The sequence below is a fragment of the Mus musculus genome, chromosome 18 (genome assembly GCF_000001635.26).
Source record: "Mus musculus strain C57BL/6J chromosome 18, GRCm38.p6 C57BL/6J".
Taxonomy (NCBI): domain Eukaryota; kingdom Metazoa; phylum Chordata; class Mammalia; order Rodentia; family Muridae; genus Mus; species Mus musculus.
Window position 1 is genome coordinate 6,002,799 of NC_000084.6, and position 21,464 is coordinate 6,024,262.

At 42.6% G+C, this 21,464-nt stretch overlaps 2 long non-coding RNA genes across 3 annotated transcripts; one reads left to right on the top strand and one right to left on the bottom strand.

Moving 5' to 3' along the window:
- The first annotated feature begins 1,779 nt into the window (after window positions 1-1,779).
- Gm41663 lies at window positions 1,780-12,480 on the top strand. Of its 2 annotated transcripts, XR_877172.2 has the most exons (4): window positions 1,780-1,910; window positions 5,008-5,153; window positions 10,140-10,296; window positions 12,425-12,480. It is a non-coding gene; the product is annotated as a predicted gene, 41663 (long non-coding RNA). The 2 variants fall into 2 exon arrangements; XR_877171.2 differs by lacking the exon at window positions 1,780-1,910 and having other exon boundaries at window positions 4,913-5,153.
- On the bottom strand, window positions 11,455-21,215 carry Gm41662. Its single transcript, XR_877168.1, has 2 exons — window positions 20,681-21,215; window positions 11,455-15,088 (listed from the first exon to the last, which is right to left on the bottom strand). It is a non-coding gene; the product is annotated as a predicted gene, 41662 (long non-coding RNA).
- Between the last annotated feature and the right edge of the window lie 249 nt (window positions 21,216-21,464).

The following is a 21,464-nucleotide window of genomic DNA, read 5'->3' on the forward strand; positions in this document are numbered from 1 at the left end:
GTGTTAGTCGGGGTTCTCTAGAGTAACAGTACTTACAGAATGGATACATAATCATACACACACACATACACACACAGAAAGGATTTATTAGAATGACTTACAGGCTGCAGTCTAGCTAATCCAACAATAACTAGCTAGGAATGGAAGGTCCAAGAATCTAGTAGTTGCTCAGTCCACAAGGCTGTCTCAGTTGGTCTTCAGTGTATAATGGAATCCCAAAGAATTAGGCTGTAATGCCAGTGAAGGAGTGGACTTGCCAGGGAGGTGAGAGCCAACAGGCAAAGGATGAAGCTTCCTTCTTCAATGTCTGATGTGGAAACATGGTTTCTTTGGAAAGTCAGTTGTGTTGGATGGTGTTTTGCTGGGGCAAACATGTAAAGAAGTGTTTTCCTGAGGTGGACACAGGTGAAAGGCTAAGGCAGACTCATGAAGGAATGTTTTGCTGAAGCAGACACAGGAGAAAGCATGTTCTACTAAAACAAGTAGGAGGCAAGTATTCACTCCAGATAGAAACTCAAGAGCAGATCAAAGTCAGGATGCCATCAAAATCTGACTTGGTGATCCAATGAGTTTTATTAGAGCTACTTATAGGAGTGTGGGTGAGGAACAGGAACAGAGATGACTCAAAGACAGTTGCATCACCAAGGCCCATCCCAGAATGGGAAAAGGCTCACCAAAGCTGGACACTGAGTTCACTGCATGATGTGCATGGAGCTCTACATCTCTTCTTCCAGGCAGCTGTGTGGGTCTCTGTTCCTTTCTGTGGTCTAGTCTGGTCTAAGCCTCTTTGAGACAAACAAATAGCTTCTCTAAGAGTGTCTTCCAGTAAGGCCTACTGCGTATATGCTTGGGGACCTAGTCAGTCTGGTCAGCTTCAGGGACTTCCTGTAAAGAGGTCAGCTCAGGAACTTTAAAAAATTCCACTGGACTCCTCTCCTCCTGGAAGTGAAAGGTCATAAAGAACATAGGCACCCTCCTATCTGGAAGGGAGGGGCTGATTACATCCATCAGACCACAGGGAGGAGGGACTGACCATGGGCCACCTGCAGATACGGGTAGACACATTGGCCAACTACCTCATTCCCTATAGACCAATCAGTTTAAAAGTCACACTGTTCTGCCAATCACATTGTGTCTAATGGCTGCTGCCTGGAGAACTGTATAAAGGCTCGCCAGATAGGCTGTGCATGATCGTTCTCTTTTTATGTTCAGGGCGACCCCAACATGTTGGAACAAAAATTCCTCTTGCTTTTTGCATCAATTCCCAGCTCAGGGAGTCCCCGGTAAGCTAAGGCTCTCCAGAGTCTTACACCTGAATGAAGCCTCCGAATGGTTTACTTTCTGAGCTTAAGGAGCTTTCCAGAGGGATGGAGTGGTCCATCTCCCTTTAGAACGTCTTGTGTCTTAAGGCAACTCTCTCCAAGATGGAATGTTTTAGCTTAGAGGATTTGCTCCACAAAACTTTCCCATAAAACCTGTAAGTGAAATCAGAGGAACTGTGGACCCAGCACTGAGGTCCACACTGGGTTCTTTCAACATGTGTGAACCTCAGAGTCTCTCCTTCCTAAACTGAAGCGATGAGCCAAAGGCATGATAAATTCATAATATTTTTTTTATGTTAGCCTCAGGTGCTGAGACTGAGAGAGGACTTGGGGATCTCCACCACATTTTTTTCCCACAATTTTATGAACATCCTCACAAGGGTGCACTTTCACATCTCATTTTCTCCAGACGAAGAAATTGAATTTGGGAGTTAGAAAATCATTCTCAGGGACAAGAGAAGTTGCTCAAGGTCACTGCTCTCGCTGAGGACCCGAGTGTGGTTCCACGCATCCACATAGCAATGTACCTGTCAATGTATGGAAATCCTGTCCCAGGGATCAGACTCCTTCTTCTGGGCACTGCTACAGGTGATGTTCTGGGGAAGGGAGGGGGGAGGGGGAGGGGGAGGGGGAGGGGGAGGGGGAGGGGGAGGGGGAGGCGTTTGAATGTGTATGTGTGTTTGTGGAGCCAGATTCCCTCCAACCTGAGAAGAATTGTGCTCTAGTTTGGGATCCTTAAAGGCCAAACATTTGTATTGTGCTCTGGCCAGCATTGGGGCCTGCTTTATGGATGAGCAGGAAAATCCTACATAAACTTAGCCACCTAGAGAGTTGATTATGATTATTAAGAGCTAATGCTGCCACCCACAACGCACTGTTGATGGACAACCCTGGCCCACTACTGCTAATCTAAACTGTATGTAAGACACTGTATATTCATAGGCCATCCGAAGCAGTGGGTGGGCAGCAGACAGTCAGCACTAATCAAGGTGCTTAGAGTAGGACCCCAGGGCTGCAGAACAAAAGGAGAGCTGAGACCAAACAAAGCCAGGGAGACAGCTGCTGCCATGTTGGGAGCCCATTGAAGGGGACAAATCCCTTTAAGTTACAGGCACAGGAGACAGGCAATCAACAGCAGGTCCTCTTCAGGGAAGCTCCTGCAAGCCAGTGGATCCACATACCAAAGCTTGGATAAAGGAAGAGCCGAACAAAACCTACAGCAAGTCTGTGAGGGTTAGCTGTGAGGCAGAACCTCCAGGAATCAGACCCCTTCCCTTCCAGAGCCCCTGGGATATCATACTTGGGCCCACTGCTTTTTCTTGGGTCACAAAAGGGAAGAAGAGCCCCAGCCCCACTGCAGAATCAGTCCCCCTATCCCTGCAGCTGGGAGGGAAACATGGAATGGTTCCCTCAGAGCAAGATAGCTCTGGATCAACACACATGGCTGAGAGCTGAGATGACTCATCTATAAAATGGACACAGGACTAGCCTCCTTCCATCTTTCTACTTTATGAAATGGGGCACAGGGTTAGCCTCCTTCCAGCCTTCTAGTTTATGTAAGTCTCTGTGCCCACAACTGAGACTTCCTGAGACAGTCTTGCTTACCTGGCCCCCTTTCCTTCCCCTCTTCTCCCTTTCCTTCTGTTCCTCCCTTACTTTCCCCTCCCCTCCTTTCCTCTCTTTCTCTTTGACTCCATGACAGGCTTCAAATTGACAGTTTAGGAGACTAGACCTAAATCTTTTCCAAGAATTGGGCAAGTCCAGCCTCAGAAGCTGCCTAAGGCAATGGGTCAGCAGCAGTTTCCAGACTTCCTCAGCGTCAGTTCCCCATGCCCTAGCAATGGTTCTGGAATATCCCTAGAGATAGATCCAACAGATTAAGATAAAGGTTACCTACCCCTCCCCTGAATTCCCCTAATGTGCTTTAAATTGGGTCTTCCAACTAACTTGGGGATCGCCATCTTTGTAGATGGTATACCCCAGCATGCTGGACTTCTGCAGAATAAAACTATTCATTTTTTTTATTAGGTATTTTCCTCATTTACATTTCCAATGCTATCCCAAAAGTTCCCCATACCCTCCCCACCCCCACTCCCCTACCCACCCACTCCCACCTTTTGGCCCTGGCATTCCCCTGTACTGGGGCATATAAAGTTTGCAAGTCCAATGGGCCTCTCTTTCCAGTGATGGCCGACTAGGCCATCTTTTGATACATATGCAGCTAGAGTCAAGAGCTCCGGGGTACTGGTTAGTTCATAATGTTGTTCCACCTATAGGGTTGCAGATCCTAATAGCTCCTTGGGTATTTTCTCTAGCTCCTCCATTGGGGGCCCTGTGATCCATCCAATAGCTGACTGTGAGCATCCACTTATGTGTTTGCTAGGCCCTGGCATAGTCTCACTAGAGACAGTTATATCAGGGTCTTATCAGCAAAATCTTGCTAGTGTATGCAATGGTGTCAGCATTTGGAGGCTGATTATGGGATGGATCCCTGGATATGGCAGTTTCTAGATGGTCCATCCTTTTGACACAGCTCCAAATTTTGTCTCTGTAACTCCTTCCATAGGTGTTTTGTTCCCAATTCTAAGAAGGCGCAAAGTGTCCACACTTTGGTCTTCGTACTTCTTGAGTTTCATGTGTTTTGCAAATTGTAACTTATATCTTGGGTATTCTAAGTTTCTGGGCTAATATCCACTTATCAGTGAGTACATATCATTTGAGTTCTTTTGTGATTGGGTTACCTCACTCAGGATGATGCCCTCCAGGTCCAACCATTTGCCTAGGAATTGCATAAATTCATTGTTTTTAATAGCTGAGTAGTACTCCATTGTGTAAATGTACCACATTTTTTGTATCCATTCCTCTGTTGAGGGGCATCTGGGTTCTTTCCAGCTTCTGGCTATTATAAATAAGGCTGCTATGAACATAGTGGAGCATGTTTCTTTCTTACTAGTTGGAACATCTTCTGGATATATGCCCAGGAGAGGTATTGCGGGATCCTCCAGTAGTACCATGTCCAATTTTCTGAGAAACTGCCAAACTGATTTCCAGAGTGGTTGTACAAGCTTGCAATCCCACCAACAGTGGAGGAGTGTTTTTCTTTCTCCACATCCTTGCCAGCATCTGCTGTCACCTGAATTTTTGATCTTAGCCATTCTGACTGGTGTGAGATGGAATCTCAGGGTTGTTTTGATTTGCATTTCCCTGATGATTAAGGATGCTGAACATTTTTTCAGGTGTTTCTCAGCCATTCGGTATTCCTCAGGTGAGAATTCTTTGTTTAGCTCTGAGCACCATTTTTTTAATGGGGTTATTTGATTTTCTGGAGTCCACCTTCTTGAGTTCTTTATATATTTTGGATATTAGTCCCCTATCTGATTTAGGATAGGTAAGATCCTTTCCCAATCTGTTGGTGGCCTTTTTGTCTTTTCTATTTAAATACTATTTGCATACTATTCCCTTTCCCTCCCTTCCCCTCCTCTTCCTTCCCCTCCCCTCCCTTCACCTCCTATCTCCCACTACCTCCCTCATCCTCTCTGTCCTCTCTGGATCTCTACTCCTCTCATCTTCCTCCTCTTTCTTTGTTTACTTGGTTTTGTTTTCAGGGAAAGGTTGAAAGTGTAGCCCACAGTGGCTCATGGGCAGGCTCCTCCTAACTCACCCTCTTCATTGCTGATGCTTACAGGCTTGTGCAGGAGGCTGCAGGGGGCTGACTTTCTAGATATCACTATTGTCACTAGTTCATGGCAAAGCTACGGCTAGAAACTACATCTCTCAATGGCCATCAGGACACCAAAGATAATGAGCAGAGCAGACAAATCAATCTGACAGGTAATTTACCATTCCTTATTGAATTCACCAAGCGAACCACAGTGTATTACGAACACGGGAGGTTAGAGATGTCAAGGAGAAGACAGCATTAGTGTTTAATAGTTATTTTCCTTTACCTCACAAAACAATTATTCTCAACAAAATATACCATTATCTAAGAGAGAAAGTTTAAGCAGTGCAATAATAAAAACAGTATTACTAAAGTTCTAATCAGGCTTGATATCTTAGAGAAGTCAGTGTATGTCCTGGTTAGCCATTTTGTCAATTAAACACAAGCAAGTTTTCTCTGGGAAGAGGAAGCCACATTGATAAAATGTCTCCATAAAATTAGCTTGTAGGAAAGCTTTGGGACATTTTCTTAATTAGTGGTTGATATGGGGGGAGGGACCAAACCCATTGTGGGTGGTACCATCCTGAGCCAGTGGTCCTGGAGTTTATAAGAAACTAGGCTGAGCAAGTCATGAGGAGACTAAGGCAAGCCTCCTGAGTAAGTTTGAGGCCAGCCTGGTTTACATAGTGAGTTCCAGGACAGCCAGAGCTACATATGAGACCATAACTCTGAAAAAAGAAAAGGAAAAAACCAAACCTACGTCATCATGAAAAGCCTCAAATGCTCTAAACGGCGGTATATTTTCACCCAATGATGACAGTTTTAATATGTCCCTTTGCTTCAGAAATCGATGCTGTGAACAGAGACCAATTGAGTTGGAGTGGGCAAATGTGTGCATATAGCTGTGTACACCTATGTGAGAGACAAAAAACATTAGGCATTGTTCCTCGGGAGCCATCCACCATGGTTTAGAGAGAGTTCCACACTATTTAGGCCTAGGATCTGCCCACTTCCTGCCCTCCAGCTCTTAGGTTATAAACGTCACCACACCCAGGTTCTTTCTTTTAAATGTGGGTGCTGGGAACCAAACTCAGGTCTTCCTTCTGGTGTGGCCAGAGTTTTACCAACTGAGCCATCTTGCTGGCCCCCAGACTTTTTTCATGTGGGAAGTTTTTATGTCCAATATGTATTCTGAAAGAATAAATGAATACAACTTTTCAGGTGGGGAAATCCTGAAATCCCTACACAATGCAATCATTGTATTCCATCAAACACTGTAATATCCAAAATAAATTCAAGACTACCCAGTACCTTCCCCCTTCAAAAGGACTTTCCAAACTGTACTAGCAGGTCAAGTACAGAGCCAGATTTAAAAAAAATAAAAAAAAAAAACCTGGCTGACAATTAAAGAAACATAGTTTTAATGGTCAAAATTACTAAGCTTCCAAAACAAGATTAACAATTCCCCTGCCCTGCCTCACACTTAAAACCTCAAGGGCAGACAAAATGAGAGTCACCCTATACAAACCAACCAATGTCTAAAAAGATTATTGGCTACACCAATTAAAATAAGCCAAACTATCCTGGTACCTATATGCAGCGCTTACAAAGGTACAAAAAGTGTGTTCTCTCTTTGTTCTGGGTCTTTCCTCCAGCCTGTGTGCTGAGAGGGGGCTCCCCAACATGTTGGATAAGTAAAATCCTCATGCGTTTTGCAACGATGGTGGTCTCTGTGCTCTTTGTGGGTGAGGGTTTTTTGACAAGTTACACCACCACCAAGCAAATCATCTTATGCCAAGATGGTGTTTTCTAGAAGTAAAAAGACAACAGTCTGAGTCATACAATTCCATCCAGGAGGTGGGCAATCATCATTCTTGGATAGTTATTCCATAGGCACCCACAAATTAACAGGTTGCTCCCAGCTTGGCATCATTGGGAGGTTGTAAATACTTAGTGGGAATCTGTCAAAGCACTCAGGCATCTTCTCAGAGCATTCTAGAATCCCATGACTTTTCCTTTGGCTGTTTCATTTCCCAGCTGCCATGAGGTAAGCTGCTTTGCTCCAGTCAGTGTGCTGCCTCATACACCTGAAAATACTCAGCCAACTGACCACCAACTGAGACCTTCAAAATTGTGACTCAAAATCACCTTTTCTCTTTGTAAGTCACCTCAGGACTAACAGTAAAACTGGCTGTTACTGGTGGGAGCTAGGTCATTAAACTTCAACTATACTTTTTGGAAAATTTTTGGTCAGACATTTTTATTATTAAAGGTAGGGAGGTCTACACGGTTTGATTTAGGAGGGAGGATCTTTCCTTCCCTTCTCTACAAAGTTCACTTACGTTCTTGAAGCTTAAGAAGGGTAGTCCTGGCTCATGCTACCTCAGAGAAGAACCTATGAGAGACGATATAACAATAATGCAAACAGCTGGTGTGATGGCTCAGGTAAAGGCCTGGAACTCAAGTGGTAGAAGGAGAGAAATGACTTTATGCACTTTATTCATTATTTATTCACTATATGCACACTGTGGCAAGGATGCACGTGCACATGCATACAACATGCACACACACACACACATGTTTAAAACAATGAGAACGATAGTACTAATAGTCAAGCTGACAGAAGTGAGGATGCTGGTACAGTGGACTGAACTGAAGATTCCCTCCATAGTCAGAGCTCAAAAGAGCAGCTCCTAGGCACTTGAGCAACACCTAAAGTCACAGCTCACCCAGAAACAGAACAGTTTAGGTGAAATTATACCTTCAAACCATGAAATAATACTGTACATATGCCCTTACTGGTGGTCCTCGACTTACAAAGCTGCCAGCCAACGCTTCGTGAGGAATCAGAAGTTTCTTGGATAACCATCCTGCTCTTCCCTCTCTGTATGGTTTTGGACAGCTACATGAGGTATTCAGCACCCTGTGGTCCAGCAGACATCCTGCATCCAGTGCTCTGCTGCTTTGCTGTAGGCTCTGTAAACATCCCCCACACTCTTATGGTGGTGGACAAGGCAGCAGAATGATGCTAAACAAACTGGTGGTGTCATCCTACAATGTGTTTATTGGCACATAACACAAGTGAGAATCTCTTTCTATCTGTCTCTCTGTCTCTGTGTCCCCCACACCTCCTCTGTCCTGGTGCTCACTCACAGAGACTATTGTACCAAAGTCATCTCTCAGTCTAGACAGTGACTACTTGGTGGCCAGGATAAGTAAGAAAACATGGAACCATTTCAAGAAGCAGGACCCTACAAATTTAGATAGGCAGAACTTCTCCAATGAATTACATTGAACTCAAGGATGAAGAGGAAGAAGAAGAAGAAGAAGAAGAAGAAGAAGAAGAAGGAGGAGGAGGAGGAGGAGGAGGAGGAGGAGGAGCAGGAGGAGCAGGAGGAGCAGGAGGAGCAGGAGGAGGAGGAGGAGGAGGAGGAAGACTATGATAATGATGATAAAAAATGCTCTATTCTTCTCATTTCATCCTCTGCTGCCATAATATTAACAAAGCAATATTGATTCCAGATGACCCTGAAAATAGTTTACTCAGCTTCCCACATCTTGTATCACATTGGCACGAGCCGGGAAAACATTTCCCTCTGCATACCACAGCTTCTTGCAACCCTGATAATAACCATCTTAGCTGATAACAGAGTGGCAGCAAAGCCCAGGTTGAGACACATGTTCTCCAGCACAGGGCAAGCACACATGGGAAGCTGACCCATGGCATCCAAAAGTCACATGGGTGACTAAACCAAGAGAGGAGAGATAACAAGATAGACAAAGACAGGTTAGCAAAACTACACTACGAATTTCAACAGGCATACATCGGTAGACCAATGGCATAGAAAAAATGTCCACATGCAAAATATGTACAGAATCCAGTGTCTGAGAAAGGTGTCATCTCAAGCCAGTGGTATCATGGTCACTTCACAAAACTGCTTCTTTCACCTGGATAGACAGCTCAGCAGTTAAGAGCACTTTCTGCTCTTGCAGAAGACCCTGGTTTGATTCCCAACATCCACATGGCAGCTCACAGTGATCTGTAACTCCAGTTTCAGAGAACTCAATGCCCTCTTTTTGCTTTCATAGGCAATAGGCATATACTTGATGCAAATACATATATGTAGGCAAACATTCATACACACAAAAGTAATTTTAAAATAAACTATATAAAAATTAAGATATCTATAGGATTAAAGAAAATGCTAAGTAAAATCAATTGACAAAGAAAATTAGTTCTTTTTTTGTGGCACCTTCTAGACAGTTGGATTCACCAAGATGAAACTGGCTCTTCCACTGGCTGTTAAAGAGACTCCCTGGCACAGAGAAGATGTGGAAGTGTTGTACTTTCCATGAGAAGTGCATGGCCACAGAAGTAGCTGCTGCTGCTCTTCATCCAGAGTGGAAAGTCCACATATTGCTCTGAAGAAACAATGCACTAAGAAAAGTAAGGAGGAAGCATCAGAATATGCTAAACTTCTGACCAAGAGAATGAAGGCAAAGAGAACGCAGGGACAGACGCTGGCTCTTCTCGCTGGGAGCTTCTACTCTAAGTCCGAGTCCAGTCAGAAACCAGAAATATTTTAAAGTAACAAATAAATGATCAGGCCTTAAACAAACAAACAAAACCAAGCACACAAACAAATTCCAGAAGACTACTGCTCGCACCATGAAATTAGCCCTAAGATTCCAGTTTTGGGAGGCTGAGCCAGGAGTGCTGTGTACTCAAGGGCAGCTCAGATGAGAACTGCTTCTCTGCATTTTATCTATTGGTGTTCATTGAATTAAAAGCAAAGACACAGAACTTAAATCTATTTCATGTCACGTTTTATGAAAACAAGAATGTCTTTAAAAAAGTTATTATCTTATAAATTTATAAATTTGATTTCATAAGTTTCTTTAATGCTTTAACACTCCCAACAGGAGAAAGGTGTTGCTGTATCCATTTCAGCACTGGTCTGCTGCTCTGATTGGGGGCAGTTAAACTTCCTGTAGTTAGAGAAAGGAGTGTTTAAATCACTTTTTCTAATAATCATAGGCAGTGTGTCTTTCAAAATACTAGAACATGGCCTATGTAGAAGGTGTGGTTTCCATATTCTACTTGCAAATTAAAATCCACCATGTATCTTGAGCAGGTCTTCTACCTTTGTTCCTAGGCTATCACACACTGGTCCCCACCGGATGGCGCTGGCTCACCAAGTGTTCATCTTTTCAGTGTTGACATACCCAGTGTACCATAGAGCAAACCAGTACAGCTCCCACAATGCCAGTTATTCCTATCTGTCACAGTTGTTACACTGAGAAGTACCACAGGTTAAGTATTATCTGAGATGTCGGGTGTAATTTCATATAAAGGTTTTGTTGATTCCAATATTTTTCAAATATTTTTTCCAGGGCTTCACAATGCAGCATAGGCTTGCCTCACATTCATAAGTCATCCTGCCTCAGTCTCTCTAGCTCTGGGATTACATGGGCACAACACCATAGTCAGAGTTTTTCTTCCTAAACTGATACTTGTGAATGTTCTTTCTGCTCCTACCCCAGCATCATGGACATGTTTTGCTCTCTGTCAGCAGCATCTTTAAGAGGCAGAGTGCACTGGAGCCAGTCTGGTTCTGGAGATGAGCCCATCTGAGGTGTTGGCACTTTCCCATGGCTTTCCCAGCCTCTGGGATTCATCTCTACCTTGTCTTCAGCACCGCTTACCTGGATCCTGGATATGGTTTAGAACTGCCTTTTGCTGACCAGCTCTTTCTTAACCTTCATGATTTTTTTCTAATATCCTCACAAAGCCATGCTACTGCATGGACATTTTGGTGATGTGGACCACGTAGACAGCTCGGCTTCCTGTTTGGCACAGGCATTTGTCAAAGCTTCCCAGACAGCTTAGTCGTTCTCCCACCTCTGCTCTCATTAAAGTGTATTTGTAATCTCACCTCCTAAACACATTCCCATGGGATGATTTGCTTTGACACTCAGAGGTCTATATGTGCTAAAACCAGACTCTGCATTGCTAGCTAAGTCCAACATTGTATTCCATTCCCTGTGAACTTCAGAATAAAGGAGTTCTGGCCTCCCAAGTGTCCTCTCATCTCCATACCTACACTAACATTATTAAAAGTAGCCCCACAGCTGATCCCTTCTGAAGGTATCGGCAAGGTAGAACTTGACTCTGGGCCTCTATTTTCCATCGGAATGAATGAATGAATGTCCTTGACTCTATGAACATCTGAGCATGCTGTGTGATCCATGCTAAGCACACAGCCCCGACCTCCCTCTAGGGCGGCACTGTGCACCTATCATGCTTCATTTTAGCATCCTTCCATGTTCCTGCACTAGCTTGAGACTCTGTGACTGTGATAATGCTATTATTACCATGCTAATAGCAAAAGCAACTAACATTTATTACCCTTACCTTTCTGGAATGTGCTTTTTAATAACTAGCACAAAACACACATACATACGCTGAAATTAATTTAGTGATACATTTTATTTATAACACTTTATGGCAAATTTCACATAATTTCTCAGGGTTTTTGTTGAATTTTCCCAAAAGTTCTTGTACCTGCAGCCATCCCACATTTACAACTGATTAATGAGTATAATCTGGCAAGCAAGCCGGCAGTTACTACATTTGCATCAACAAGAAAACAAAGGAGGACAGTTAAGGCATGTGTCAGCTGCTCACTCTAGGGTGATCTGTCTTCCTCTGCTGAATGAGCATCGCTGTCTGAGTACTGGGAGGATATTTTGTCAGTTTTGTGCTGCTTACAGTGGGATCCAGACAGGTACAGTTTCAGCTCTCATCAGTCTCAAGACTTTTTCCAGTGACTGTTTTGACAAATCAACCAAACACTCCATGATTAATACAGGTTAGTCTAAATACCATCACAGTCAGTGTCAAACTACTGGGATGTCTCTCACAGCACACAGATTAGGAGAACCATGTGGGGCACACACAATGCTGAGGGATTCCACCACATACAATATGCCCTTGAATTATAGATGTTGTGTGGTCTGAGTAAGGTGTCAAATGCCTTTGATCCCAGCACTGGAGAGGAAAATGCAAATGGATCTCTGTGAGTTTGAGGCCAGCCTGGTCTACACAGAATGTTCCAGATCAGACAAAGCTACTTAGTGAGACATCTCCAAAGCAAGCAAACAAACAAACAAAAACAAAAAACAACAAGAGAGTGCAGATAATAGGGAAATATAGCAAAATGCCAAATAACTAAATTTTGGCCTTTGTCATTGTTTTTAAAATCTAAACTTAGAAAAAAAGATACTGAAGTGGAAACTTCTGGGTTTTTTTGGAAAGTCATATCAAAAGTGTTTTTCTGGAGTAGACACAGGTGAAAGGATGTTTTGCTAAAGGAAACACGTGAAAGGTCTCATGGTGGATTCTTTGCTAACAACACACATGTATTGGTTTGCTTTACAGAATTGCTGAGCTCCACTTGTTGTGACTTCATAGAAAAAAATACACCCAAAACCCTCTGGTGCTGCTCTGGCGGCCTCTCGACAATCCCACGGACTCGGGCGGATTGGCAGAGTGATGTCAGCTGTTACAGATTCATGTGGAGTCTTGCTAAGACTCTCACTCCCTTGTCCATCAGTAGTTGCTCTCCTTCATCAGCCATTGGTCTCTAGTACACACAAGGGTAGGATGAACTGAATTTTTTCCCTTTCCTTACCAAATGACAAGATTCTCTCTCGGTATGACAAGGTGACCAATCTAGGCTTAAATCTCATGTTGAAATCCTGGGTTGAAGCTCAAGAGCAAGTTTTAATTCATTGTAGTTATTGTGGAGGAGCTCAAACTGTCCCACTTCTGTTTGGTGTCTTGGCACCCTTGACAAAGCCTCGTCACATACAGTAGCTTCTTTCTGAAACCAGACCTTGAAGGATCATCTATCTATCTGTCACTTCTTGTTCCACACCTCGAGTCAGCATTATGGCCATAAGCTGTGCTGCCATTTAATGAGGACTTCAAAGTGTGGGTGCTAGGGACTCCCCCTTAGCTGATCATTTCTGTAAGTGTCTTTGGTAGATAGAGATAATAAATATGGACAAAGCCCAAATATCCCACATGAACACACTTGCTCAATTGCATGTATTATATACCAGATAGAAAACACCAATATGATGCTGAAAACATTAAAAATTTGTATATCCATTGTAAAATCAGTACAGCATTTTCATTTTTGTGAGGGCATATAGCACAGTTTCTCCTTCATCAAGTTCTGACTTATATAACTAATTAAATATTTCATTTTCAAGGTCTATGATTTATATGAGTATCCTCCCCAGACACTGGTACTCAGGATGATGCTTTGGGGTAAGGGTAGAACCTAGTGGAGGTGTGCCCTGACGGGAACTATGGAGTCCTATGTCTCTGCTTGGCTTTGGGGTGAAGTTTGCTTGCTCTCTTACATACTTTTAAGAAGATGTATAGCCCCTGTCAGAATCCTAATGAGATTTCCAAATGGTGGAGTAGAACTTCCGGAACCCTGAGCCAAAATAAACCTTTCATAAGCTTAGTGCCTTGGTTATTTCCTTGTAGTGGTGGGAAGTTTATACATTAACCATCAGGGGTGTGTGTGTGTGTGTGTGTGTGTGTGAGAGAGAGAGAGAGAGAGAGAGAGAGAGAGAGAGAGAGAGAGAGAGCGAGCTGTGGCTGGCTTTCAAACTTGTGACCCCCCTCCTCTCAGCCTCCTTACAGATATGCTCTGCCAGGCCTGGTTCAATCATTTCTTATGTAGGTGTTGTTATGGTATTTAGTATGTGTGTTCTGTACTTTATCCTTAAAGTGGGGCTCATTGGAAGAGCATCCTTTTAATCAGTAGCAACTTTATGCTCTTGAAACTGAATTTTTCTAGGTAGAAAATCCTTGTCTGACTTTCTTTGGAAATCGTAACTATACCACTGTGTTTCATGTGGTAGAAAGCATCGTTTAAAAATCATATGCTCTTATACCTCCCTGGCTATCAAGTGTTTCTTTCAAGTAAATGGCCACAAGTTTTGCTTCTATTTCTTCAGTGATTTTACTAGACTAGACCTTGGAGGGTAAGGTTAGTAGTATTCGTTTAAAATATTTCTCTTACAATTTCAGTAAAATGTATTTGAGAAATGTTTAACATTTCTTTTGCTTGCCTTGGTTTTACATATTCCTGTCTTTTACCTTTCTTCAATGTTATCTTTTTAAAAAAATTTTATTTATTCACTTTACATCCTGCTGCTTACTGCCCCCCTCCTGGTCAACCCCTCCCACAATCCTTGCCCCTCTTCCCTTTCTCATCTGAGCAGGTGGGGTCCCCCCTGAGTAGCCTCCCCCCTCCCCCACACTTAAAGTCTCTGAGGCAAGGTGCTTCCTCTCTCATTGAGGCCGGACAAGGCAGCCCTGCTAGTAGAACATATCCCACGTACAGGCAACAGCTTTTGGGAGAGCCTCAGTCCTGTTGTTCAGGACCCACATAAAGACCAAAGTGCACATTTCAATGCATCTTTTAATCTTTAAAAGAAGACTCAGGTTTTCTATTTTACTTTCAAATCTTCTTTTTTACTTTCAGATACTATGCTTGTGCCTTCAATGCTTTGGAGATGTTTTCTGTTCCTCAAAATAGAATCGCTCTTGATTCTGTTGTAGACGTAGCACACATGGAACCACCACAGGCCACTCGGTTTTACCTGCTGTGCCTTCGTAACAACCCATTTCTAATCTTAGATACTTGTGCTGTTTACAATCGTGACCTGCAGTTTCCTGGGTTCTTTCCACTGATGTGCTATCCTGCTCCTTGATCTACTTCTGGATGTGACCTTGCCACTATTTTTGTTTATTTTTATGCAAAATTAGTTATCCCAAAGTATTGAGATGAGACAAGACTCAGGTTCCTGTCAGCTTCAGGGTGTATTCTGGTGCTGTTTGTGCACTGTGAGAATACCCCGAGGCTTGCTTTTGGTGTTGTTCTTGGTTCCTACTTGGCCTTCCCACTGTGACCCACAGCAGCTGTTCTCATGGCTCTTGTGTTCTCTTACCTCAGAATGTTTTCCCAGTGCGATGCTTCATCCTGGAGCTCTGTTAAGCTGTTGACCATCATGCTTGGCTCTAGGGAAATTTTTAAAAAGCTACTGAAGACTGGTTGTCATGAGCCTGTTGGAGATGCAGCAGCTATCCCCAGTCTTAACAAAAATATGTGAGCACTGGTTTGTTCTGGTTGCTTCTGTTGCCCCAGAGGACAGCACAAGGCTTCATACTTAAATATCAAAACAAATGCACAGAATTTGTTCAGTAAGGAGGCTTCCAAGTAGATTGTTTAGTCCTCTGACTTTTTTACATGGGTGTTTCTGGACATGTGGTTTAAAATAGTCACCTCTTATTGTGTGATCTTTGCTTTCTGGAACTTCATGGTGGCTGAGCCTGCTGGCAGCATAGACAAAAACAGTCTGATGTCTAAAGATGTCCAGTTGGTGCCACTGGCCAAGCTCAGGGGGTCAGACTAACAGCAGGTCATGAAACAGGGTGTAACCATAGGTCAGTAACAGCATATGGCTATGTATCAGGATGTTCCTTCAGATTGGGTTCTTTAACCAGAGTCTGGATTCAGAGAATACACACAACTGTTAGGCAAGGATACTGCGATTCTTGACAGAAATAATCTAGTTTGTTAACATGGTGGTGTTGGCTTTTTTGACACTCTCACACCCCATGCCTCTGTCACTTGAGTCCATCTTGTCCAGGAAAAAAATGACATTTTGAACAGTCATCTGGCAGTCCCAAACAGCCTCCAGGGGAGTGACTCAACTGACTGTGAAAAAGCAAGCACTAATGAGAACCAGAGTAGGAAGGGAGGTGAAAAGGAGCTTGGTGTCCCTGCACACTTACTGAGAATCAAGGCTGAGCCTACCTCGTGAGAGGGCAAAGCTGCATCCCCAAGATCTGTCTGAACTGAAGCACAGTAAGCTAGACTGAAGGGACCTATGCTCCCTTCTTAGAACTTAAAAAACCTTATCCATAGGCTGGAGAAATGGCTCAGTGGTTAAGAGCACTTCCAGAGGTCCTGAGTTCAATTCTCACCAACCACATGATGGCTTACAACCATCTATAATGGGCATCTGATGCCTTCTTCTGGTGTATCTGAAGACAGCAACAATGTACCCACATACATGAAATAAATAAATCTTTAAAAACAAAAACAAAACCCAAAAACCTTATTCAATATGTTCACAGCAACTTCTTCTCTGGAACACTCTATGTTAAGTATGCATGAGTGTTACCACTATAAAACACATGGCCTGCACTCTTAAAATAAACCAAATAGTAATTTGATGAAAAACAAAAATATGAATTGCCCACCTGTTCTGAGGACTCCTCCTGAAGCTGTTAATCCACACTTTGGCAAGAATATGACAGCTGGTGCAGTCATGTGCAGACCCAGTGACTTGTTTAGAGAATATCAGCAATGTTCTATTATTCATGTCTGTAAGTCAGGCATCAGGAGACCTTCCTAACATCTCCAATATATCACTGCAGTCTGCAGAGGGTTCAGTAAAGCAGTGTGGAGCCCAAGGCTCTCACTAGGTCTGCAGACTTTCTTAATTAGGATTTCAGAGGATCTTTCACACCAAAGATTAAATAATCTTGTATCACAGCTTTAATAACACAGTTCTCACAGTACAGCCCATCTTCCATGAAAAGAACGAGGTTTCTTTCAAGACAATTTCAATGTCTTTTAAATCTAAAGCTGTAGCTGGAAGTCACACCACATTCTGCCCACATTCTGTATATGATAGCCCCAATATACAGGCTCATGCTATGACAGGTCCTTAGGCTCAGAAACTCTCTACTTAAACTGCTTTCCCTCCCTAAGGTTAAACTCTAGTGTATCAGACAAGGATCAAATATTCTATCCTTAGCTTTTTTTTTAATCTAAGAATTTGGCCAAAAAAGTAATTATTTATTCTTCACTACCAATCTTCTGGAATGTTCTCTGAGGATGAAATAATGCTGGCTACCAGGTGTAACTACCAGGCATCTGAAATGTGGTTACTGTGGCTGCAGAGTTGTTGAGAGTATAGCCCTTCGAAGTGCCAGCTGTTTTACATCCTCAACAGGGGATTAGTTGGTCCAGTTGGTCCAGTTTTTCCATATGTATGTATGTATGTGTGTGCATATATAGTAGACACACACAGAGACTTTTTTGAGCAGCAGTGTGAAGCTGTATCTCTTTTCAAACTGACTTTTTGACCAGATGCTGGGCTTCTTTTCATTGGGTTGACTATCATGTATTTCCATATTCAAGTCCTTTGCTTGTTTTAAACTGGGTTTTTGTTGTTTTCGTTTTATGTATCAGTTCTTTACCAGGTATGATTGTAAATACTCTACCCCTCTTTTTGCCCCTTTTTTGTTTATTTTTTAATACACACAAAATGTCATGAAGCTCAATTTGTCTTATCTGCTGTCTCTGGTGTCAGATTCAATACCACTGCTACAAGCCTTTTCTGTTGCTGTTGTTAGTGAGGGCCTCACAGAGCTGTTTCTGACTCTCTAGGACAGGCTTGGCTGTTGACTTACAGAGATCCTCCTGCTTCTGCCTCCCACCAACTGCTAGGATATGTCTTTTTTTTTTTTTTTAAGAGATTTATTTATTATACATAAGTACACTGTAGCTGTCTTCAGACACCCCAGAAGAGGGCATCAGATCTCATTACAGATGTCTGTGAGTCACCATGTGGTTGCTGGGATTTGAACTCAGGACCTTCAGAAGAGCAGTCAGTGTTCTTAACCAATGTGCCATCTCTCCAGCCCCCAGACTATGTCTTAAATAGACAATTATCTATACTGTCTTCTGCATTATCCACAGTGACCAAGATAAACCACTTTGCCTACAGAGAGACAATGGATAACAAAATGTTATTCAGCCTATCAGTGGATAGGAACCCATCAATATACTATTAAAAGTATATAAATAATAAAGTATAAAGGCATGAGGAAAGTCATGAAGAAGCCAGTCATAAAAAAGCAAATACTGTATGATTGCATTCAGATGGCATAGTTACAACTACAGAGGCAGAAAACAGAAATGTAAGGGCCAAGGGCTCAAAGTGGCATGTGGGGTTACTTACTGTTCAATAGGCAAAAGTTTCTGTAAGGTGATGTTGTGGACATGAAGCAGCAGTGGCTGCACACCATGACTGTTCTGCCATCCTGACTGACACGCTTAAACTAGCAAACTGGTTTTTATTTTGTCTTGTTTTGGTGTTTTGTTTTGTTTTGCACAAAAAACTTTCTTATGTGGTTAGCACCTACAGTATCTGGGCAACTCTGTTATACAGAACTAAGTAAAAGTCCACCACACACTAAGGAGCTGAATGCACACATTGGTTTGTCCAGGAACATCAATGAATATAAACAGAGCCCTCAAGTTCTGTTTATAGGGGAAGAAGTGTGGGGGAAGGGGGAATGAGGAGGGGGGAGAAGGAGGGAGAAAGGGGGAAGGAGGAGAGGAAAAGAGGGAAGGAGAGGGGGAAGGAGGAGAGGCTGGTCAAAGGGGAGGGGGAGATGTGGGGAGAGGGAGTGGTTGGTTTCTATGCTCCCAGAATGAAGAGAAAATAGAAGCCAGGCCCTACCTTACCATCTACATAACAATAATGAAATCAATGTGTAAAAGAATGGAACTTCAACGTCACATGAAATGATCTTCGCCCGATAATAAGACCTACACACACACACACAGTGCTGGTCCTACTAAAATGTGCTTTACAGCGATCCTCCCTCTCTCCTGCTGTCTCTTCCCATGACCATTGCTGCCAGTGGCAAACTGTGCAGTGGTAGTTCCAAAATATTATTCACTGTTCTGAGCAGGAAGATGAAATCTCCAACCGACCTGATAGACAAGCCATCCTTTACTTGCATCACCTGGTGATTATCTGGGCTATTAGATGAACTGCCGTGCACCAGTGTTTGTTTTCAAGTTAACTTTGTTTTACTTAATGATGGCCCCAGAGTATAAGTGCAGGAATGCACAGGAAATGCCCATCATAAGGACAAAACATCAAAGGATCAGTGCAGGTTGTATGTGGCAGTGTTGCAGGGCACAGTGCTTCCATCCTTTAGTACCTACGGGATCAGGTCTAAGACTGTTCCCTAGCAGATACTAAAATCCACAGAAGCACGAGTCCCTCAATGCTGCAGCATTTACACTAGTGCAGTATTGAGCCTATTCATGTTCCCACATAACTTAAGTCATCTTGATACTTACAAAACACACATATTTGCTATCTGAATTTTTTGACCAATGGACTATATCCACAAATAGAAAGCCTACAGATAAAGAGAAACAAATGTATGTGAATGTGGGGATAGGGATAGAGTCTGATATCATCCAAGACTTCAGGCATCCGCCAAGGTAGAGATCACTTATGAATATAGCACAAAATAACTCAAATTGATCATGGTAACAATGAAAACTATTTCCTCATAGCAATGACTCCTCATGACACGCTGCTAAGTCCCATAGTTCAGGCATTGTTCAACCCTCATAAGAGAAGCTTCTTAGAGCAGAAGGAAATCAACAGAGCCCACAACTGGACAATATAAAGTCAGAGGCCCTGGAGCACTCCAATGGGATATTTTCATCAAAACCCTCCAGGGCTCAGGATCTGTTAAAGTAAGCAGACAAAATCCCTGTGAATATGAAGGCTCCTACTACCCTTCAATCTATCAGTTAGAGACTGAGTTTCTCAATACTCTTGCCTAAATGTGAACGTTCAAAATGCCCCAAAGAGATAAGAGGCCTTAGATGTTAGGCAGGACACTGAACCTAGAGAACCCTGTTGCTCAACCTCAGGATCCTGTGTCATGCTGAAGTATCTATGGATCACCAATAGTTCAGGACAAGTCTCAATGCCACTGGCCTTGAACCACAAGTATCAGAACTACTTGAAAGAGCTGTCTACCAACATCAGTAATTATACATCTTTACTAAAAGCACTCTTACCTAAACAGAATGATAAGAAAAATGTGGGAGGAGTATTGGGGAAAAAAGAAACCAGACTCTAAGTGCATATTGGTGTGTCAAATCATTACCTTGTTCTGCAAGCGTTGTGTGTGAGCATGGTCCCGCGGGAGCAGGGCAGCAAAAAGGAAATCAAAGGGATCATTCAAGTGCCAGAGCACATAAGGAGATGTGTGAAAGCACAATCAAGCTGGAGGTATTGGCCTATACAAGTGTATGGAGGCAACTACCTTGCCCTGGCAACACAGACCGTTGCGCCAGGCATCCTAAACCTCCCCGATCTCCAATGTTCGGTTTGGTTATATCAGCATGACTTTATAGCTCACAAATTTCCTAGAGACTTCAAAACACTATTGTCAGGAGTCTGCTGGTTTTCTATACCCATTTGCTTACTCTTTCTTTTATTTCCCACTAAAAGTCACATTTAAGAACTATATTACACTAGAAAATGTTTAAAAAAACAAAACAAAACTGTGTCCCATTTCCAACGCTGTTTTGACACAAACCAAACAGCAGGCATATTAAATACCTTTTCTAGTCATAAACTGGAGATGCATTTTCTGAATGCATTTCAAATCAGAGCTGAGGGTTGGACTTTAGACACAAGGTAAACTACACAAAATTCTATTTCCTAAGCACTTCCAGTCTTTTGTCCAAGTGGGGCTTTGGAACATGGATCTTACCAGAGCAGCGAGAACAGGCTGTCGTCCATGTATTCTGCAAACTTCTGCATATTCTTACACAGATGCCTACAGGATGAGTATTAGTAGGAAACTCTCCATGTTTACTTAAATTAGAAGCGTCTCTCACAAGCTGAAAAAACACTCTTGGTACAAGAATGGAGCTAACTTTTTTGCTCCTGCAGACTAACTATCCAATAGTGTAGCTTTCAAAGATGCAAGTGCTGACATTAAAATAGTCATAGGTCTCAGGCATTGGCCACTACTGGTTTTGGTGATTTTTCACTTCTCTGGGCAGTAGCTATATATACACTTATGTGTGGCTGTATTCAAATGATGATATCCTATTTGCCACTAAGTTTGAAGTTTGGCTGAATTTATGACTTTATTTTTAATCTTTACAAAAGAAAAAAATTAGATTTGCCTCAATTTGAGCTATTTCATAGTCTTCAAAGTAAAAGATAAAATACCTCAGTGAAACAAAACTTAAGGAAATATTTTTCTAACTAGAATTTTGTTTTGGTTTGGTTTTTGGTTTTTTGAGCCAGGGTTTCTCTGTATAGCCCTGGCTGTCCTGGAACTCACTTTGTAGACCAGGCTGGCCTTCAACTCAGAAATTCGCCTGCCTCTGCCTCCCAAGTGCTGGGATTAAAGGCATGTGCCACCATTGCCTGGCACTATTTTCCTTTTTTGACAATTTGATTTTTTTTTTTAGCAGAAAATATGTTAAAAGCTAAAAATAAATATTATTAGTGGAATTTCATTTACTAATAGACTTTTCTTCAAA